This window comes from Apis dorsata, unplaced genomic scaffold (genome assembly GCF_000469605.1).
Source record: "Apis dorsata unplaced genomic scaffold, Apis dorsata 1.3 scaffold_381, whole genome shotgun sequence".
Classification (NCBI taxonomy): domain Eukaryota; kingdom Metazoa; phylum Arthropoda; class Insecta; order Hymenoptera; family Apidae; genus Apis; species Apis dorsata.
The window spans coordinates 534,509-541,611 of NW_006263643.1; the positions used below are offsets into that span (position 1 = coordinate 534,509).

General features: G+C 23.3%; 1 long non-coding RNA gene across 1 annotated transcript; it reads left to right on the top strand.

Annotated features, from left to right (window-relative positions):
* The first annotated feature begins 603 nt into the window (after positions 1-603).
* On the top strand, positions 604-6,626 carry LOC116186013. The gene is made up of 3 exons (XR_004150935.1): positions 604-1,023; positions 2,597-2,734; positions 6,439-6,626. It is a non-coding gene; the product is annotated as an uncharacterized LOC116186013 (long non-coding RNA).
* Positions 6,627-7,103: the final 477 nt, after the last annotated feature.

Sequence of the window (7,103 nt, forward strand, 5' to 3'; positions counted from 1 at the left end):
TATTGTTGTATTTGTTTTGGTTTCTAGAATTAATTCTAATATTTCAAGAATATAACATATAATATTTCACAGTTTCAGAAAATCAAACTTTCTTTTCATTATTTAATTTCACTATATTTACTTCAATCTTTATTATATTTTTTAATACAAAAATTCTTTATAGAAAATAATATATATAGCGATAAATTGAAAAATTTCATAGAATAAAAAATTTACATTATTTCATTTCAAAACATGAAAAAAATTTCCTTATTAAACTATATATTTTATATGCCATTTCATTATATAACAATCATTTCAAATAAAAATTTATTTACAAAATTTAGTAATGAAAAAAACGAAAATATTTCCATTTATTTATTTTAGAAAAAAAAATTTCCGTTCTCCAATTTTGATAAATACTCAACAAAATCTCCTCTCCAACTAACTTAATCTTCTATACATACTATTATATCCCCATTCACAAAACTCAACTTTAAGATCCATAAACCCTGCATGGTTAAAAAAAAAAAAAATAGCGACAGAATAGATTCTCGTGTCTACGCACACCTATGAATCATTAGTTCATCAGTGTGGGCCGATATATTCATCACGACTGTGTCCAAATATTTGCCAGCATTTCCTACGTGCGTTTCGTCCCGTGTTTTACGTAACGCGAGCATAATGCCGCCAGGGGGCAATATATTATCGTGAAAACGATAGTGGCGCCGAGCTGGGAATACGTGGAACGACTCTTGGCTTCGTTACATGTGAAACTATCGTGCGTCCATTGTGCTGCGCGAAAATTCAGCAAAACTTACCACGGATATAGAGATGGATAGAAAGGTAATAGACGGAGAAGAAAGAGAGAAAGAGAAAGAGAAAGAGAGTGGAATGCCATGCGAACGGATTCAGAGTTTATAGACTATCGTAAAGTTTGTTCTGTTGGTTGCATTTCTCATATAACGTGAACGATATTTTTCGCGTCACATGATCGTTGTCAATCTCTTTCTGTGTGTTTAGGAATTCTGTTTGACATTTCGTGTAAGTATAAAGGAATTATTGAAAGGAAACAAGGTTAATTTAAGTTTTTTTGATAATTCCTTTTATATACGTGTATATCATCTTAGATACGAACTATGAAGTTTAAGATTAATTTAAAATCATTGATAATTTTATTGAGTATTTTTTTTAAAATATATAAGTACAAAGAAGTTAAAGCAATAAATTTCATTTGATTTCTAAAATAATTTCGTTCTAGATCAATTAATAGACAGATCAATAAAATTTATCAATATATAATTATTACTTAATGATAATTACAAATGATAATTTTTATTTATTATTTTTATTTATTTTATTTATCATAAACAAATAATTTCATAAAAAAAATCATAGGTAGATTTTTAAGATAATCAAATACATACTTTGATATTTTTCAACAGAATCATGCAATAGAATTATAATATAATAGAGTAATAATATTATATTATAATATAATAATAAATAATAATATTATAATATAATAGAATATAACTAAAATAAGTAAAGATTATCTTAAATTGGATTATTTATACAAGAGGATAGATAAAAGATCGCGAATAATTATTAAAAGAATATGAATTATTTTAACAATATTAAAGCAATATAAATATTATTTATAAACTAAAAAAGGAAACTAGAAAACTTTCTGACAAGTTCTTTCTATTCATCGTTGAAAATTCTATTATTATTGAAACTCTAAGACAAAGCAAAATAGCATAGTGTGATAATATGATAGAAATGGAACAGATTTTATCATTACGTTTCTTCATCTAAGATGAATTTGAATTGCCCATAACTTAATAAAGTCAACATTTTATTCTATATCAATTTTTGTGTTTATTTTGATCAAGTATTATAAAAAAATTTATATATATCTAAAATATAATTTCTATAATAATTTTTTTTTCAATTAATTTATTCTTGTTTTTAATCTTTATAAATTTAAAAATATTTATACGAAAATATCTAATTTTTTTTTATTATCACTTGTAATTAATCACAAAACAAAATATAATATTTCAATTTTAAGCTTTAATATGAAAATATTTTAAACCTGAGGAATTAAATCCAGAAGAAATCCAACTCAGCCACTAATAAAATAAAAAAAGATCTTTAGTCGTCGAGAAAGAGCAGCCAATCAAATCAAATTCCTGTTATGCATACAGCAGGGCGCAACATTTACGTAATAACTCGACCGATAATTGAACGCAGGATATTTTATTATTCCTTTCGAGATAGAAAGCAACCAAAGATCCTTCATTTCCATAGAAAGGTACATACCGATGGGAAACAGGATAATAAACGATCCACAATCCTTATCATCGATTCTTTTGTTGACTGAATACGAACCAATTTGCAAGATAGTCATTAAGCTACGTGGTTCATCGTTCGTAAATAATCTGGCAAGGATCGAGTGGTTGGTTAACTATACTCTCGGTCCTGAACGATTTCTTTCTGACGTTCGACATCAGAATCCTCGAGGCAAATTTCCATCACTTTAGGATAAAAATAGAATAGATATCTGCGAGAATGAAGGTAAATCGGATGAATACGATAACACGGGTTATTTCAGGTTGTCTTGGTTACTGGATGGCTGGAAGATTGAGCGGGGAGGAGCAAAAGGCACTTGGATGGAGAAAATGAAGCAGCTATTATATGGCGTCGTGTCTCAGTTTAGGGGGTGCGTTAGAGAGCTGTAAAGTGTTTCGTGGTAAGCTGTTTTATCTTATGGTGTGGAAGAATGGGTTGTTCTTATAGCTGGTATTAGATGCTAATGGAAATTTTGTAAATCGACAAAAAAGATAAATGAAGTGATAAGAAAAAGATAGTCTGAAGTGTAAATAGATTTGGGAGTGAAACTCTTGAGAACAAATGAATATTGAATGAATGTTAAATATGATTGTATGATAATAATTCAATTTAATTCTTAATAAAGTATTCATTAATGAAAAGGATATTAGATTCTTTCTTTTTAAGTAATGTCAAATGCTAATGAAAATTTTGTATCTGGAAGATACATGGAATGATGGAAGAATAAAAAGAAAAAGGCTAAAAACTATATAATATATACTATATAATATATACTAGTATATAATAATAATATATAAAAAGTACTATAAATAGATTTGATAGTAAAATTTTCGAGAATTGCTAAAAGTCATTATGTGATAATAATTTCTACTCTAATGAAAAAATATTTGAATTCTTGCAACTAATATCAAATTTATAATTTTATTAATCAATAAAAAAGTATACTTGAAATAATAAGGAGAAAAAGTGCAAAATTTTTAATCTATTTTTGAAAATATTTTGCAGAGTAAATGAATACTACATTGAAAATGAGTATGTGTTTCATTAACTATGAATAAAAGATATTTAAATTTTCAATTTGCAATTAATGACAATTTTGATGATTTTAATCTTTATATTATTTTTATAATTGATTCTGTTGAGCCAAGCAATAAATTTGATAATATATGTCGTGTGCATGTAGATAGAATACAATTAGTGTTGCTATTCATTTTATTTCAATTAATCTTATGGCTTCTCTTTAATTTTTTGATTTTTGAAGTTTATATTTTTTCAGGATATATTTCTAATTTGATATTGTAAATTTGTAAGTAATGACAAATGCTAAAAATTTTATGAATCGATAGGGAAGAGGTAATGAAAAAAGGTCCAAGATTTTGAAGTACAAATATAGAATAAATAAGAGAATAAAACTGTCAAGAGTTGCTATTAAAAGCATATTTTGTAAATGAATACTATGTTGAAAGTGACTGTAAGTAATTTTCATTCTTAACGTAGCAAGAAATGACATTTGAGATTTCAAGATTTATTCTTGAATGCATTGAAATTAGGTTACAGTTTCAATAATTTTTTTAAGTTTGCACTAACAATAATTTTCATTCTTAATGTAGCGTTCACTTCTAAAATAAAAATGACACTGGAGAATAAGTCTCAACAGATTTACTTTCAAGTATTGAAATCCTTAGGAATTTGAAGTTCTACACAAGAATGGATATTAAATATTTGATAAAATTTATAAGGAAGATAGATGAAATGTAAAAGTGCGAAAAATGAAATTCGTGCTAGTGATATTGAAAAATTTAATTTTAGATTGTCTAAATATTTTATTAATTTTGACTGATTATGATCTTCTATAAAAGTTCATTTTGTAATAATAATATTAAAAATTATAACATAAAAAAGGACAGTATTTTACTGTCTGTAAATCTGATAAGATAAAAAGATACAAAATATAATTCAAACAAACAATAATTTGTTTTTAATTATTTATTATTTTTATTTGATATTTCTCGTTAATATTCATTAACTATGGTACATATTTATTATTTATTATCCTTGTATATTTTAATTACTCTATCTTTCATTGTTTAACAATTATTCATTTGTTATCATGATTAATTAATATTGTATTACAGGGACCAAAATTTCAAGCATCAAATCAATGTCACTTTCCTAAATAAATTAATTTCAATAATTAACTATATTATTTTGAAAATTAATTTAAATTAAAATACTATCGTCAAATTAGAATATAATATTATTATATTATACAAAGACTAATATATAAAAATAAGGATAAGAAATAAAAATAAGGATTAATTAGTTGATTTTTGCTCTAAATAAATTTCTTTTATGATAAAAATCATTAATCTTTACTAATATACGTATTTAAGAAATACTAAGATAAGAGATACATCAAAAGGGATTTTCTATATCTATATTTATTATAATCTATATTTTTTTTATTATTTATATCTTATGTATATATATATATATATAATAATGAAAATAAGCGTCCATCTTGTCATACTATGATAACAAAGATAAAAATAAGAAAAACAAAAGAGGAATGAACCACCATCAGAAAATTCAATTTTCTCTGCTCAACCTTCGTCCAAACCAATTTCACCCACATTACTCACAATCTTACGACTATCAATCTTCACTAACCTGTTTAAGAAAATAACAAAGAAAATTGTACTGATCTGAAATTTTTCGTTAATCTTCTTATTAATATTAATACTGTATATGAATTTTTATATTCATAGATTGAATTAGTTGATCAAAATTAATTTCTTTTATTTAATAATTGTATATTGATTATTTTTATCTTTATTTTATTATATATATACAATTATATATATTTATTATATATATACACAATTATATTTTGAAATTATATATGTTCTCTATTTTTTTATTTTTTTATAATTACAGTATATATTTATGATATAATACAAATTAATCTGATTAATTTTTTTTTAATTTCATTTGTGTTGTTAATAATAAAAGTATCTCTATTGAAAGAAGAAGAGAAAAGAATAATAAAAAGAATAAAGAAAAGAAAAAATTAGAATTGACAGAATAAGACAAAGTTCTTAAATTGACACAAGACTAGGAGTTTTTACAAGGATTTAAAAAAAAATTTTCTTCATTGAGTTCAAAGAAGGGCAGAAATGAATCAAGAATAGCAATTAGTAGCAATCAATTTTTTAAATGTTAATAATAAAGTTTAATAAAATGTTAATAATAAATTACGCCATTTTTAATTCAAAGAATACTGAAATCTATTAAATAAATTTTAAAATTGAGGATGAAAAAAATTCAATAATATATGATTTCAAAAATATCAATAATATTAAAATGAAATTTGTACATAGTATACCTAATTCTATTACGAATTAATTAAATTAAGAAAAATAAAGTTATAAATAATAATTTTAATCATTAAAAAATTTACTTCTTTAAACGCACCAGAAATAAATAATAATAAATCCTATTTTATTATAGTTCAAATATTTAATTAAGTACAGAGTGTTCCAACATATATTGGAATATTTCCATATTGTTTCATTTACATTCTGCAGTTGATAACGATTCATGTATAAGTGTATGGTTGATTGATATTCATTTTCTGTTGTGGAAATTAACTGAACGAGAAGGCTTTCACCTAATTTTTCTTTTATAGCAAAAGAATTTAATTGAGGCTTTGCATTTGTTATTTTTCCACTATTATTGATTCACTATCATTGCAAACTGATAAGTTCTTAAATCTTCAGAAAATAATATAATTTGAATTTCATGTATATTTTACTGTGTTATACTTGCATATGTATAATAGTAAAATTTTTAATTGTATAATAATAAAATTTGTACTATATGTTTAGTTGTTAATCATAAGAGATAATATATTTATATATATTATGTGTAGTATACTATACATAATATCTATACAAAATAGAATAAGTCAATTTATCATTTTATAAAGAATTAGTTTAGAAAAGAAAATAAAGATTGCTTTCTTATTAGAAATAATAAGTGATAAATAATAAAAAGCTTTTTTATTAATAACATCTGATTAATATATTTTCATGTCAGTTAAAGGATCAACCTTTTTAAAAGATTTTTCTATTGAAAGAAGAAGGGAAAAGGATAAATTAGAATTGACATAAAGAGAATAAGACAAAGTTCTTAAATTGGCACAAGACTAGGGGTTTTTACAAGGATTTGGCAAATTTTCTTCATTAAGTTCAAAGAAGGAATCAAGAAAATATCCGATCAAAATTCAACATTTTACTTTAGAACTTAATTCTCTATTTCCTTTATCTTTGAGAACAGAAGAAAGTTATTGAGAATTAAATAGAATAAGAAAGATGTCCTAACATAGTTATCTTTTTATATACTTTAATGCAACAAATAACGCTTTTGAAGGTTCCAACAAATCATATCCAAAATTATTTTTAAAAACAAGATGCATTGTGTATAGTTTCTCAAAGAAAATATAAAGGTAATCAAATTTATATTTCGTAATAAAATTTGATGATTTTTTTATTGTATATCTTGCATATCTTATATTTAAAATATGTTTATTTATTTGAGAAACAAATGGAAAGTTGATTCTTGAGGCTAAAAGAAATAACAATAATTTTGATTTTGAAATTTTGATAAAAATTTATTAAATTATAAGCAATTCAAGTTTGTTAATATTTAATTTAAAAATTATTAGATATCATATAATATTACATCATAATAAAATTAAATTAATAATT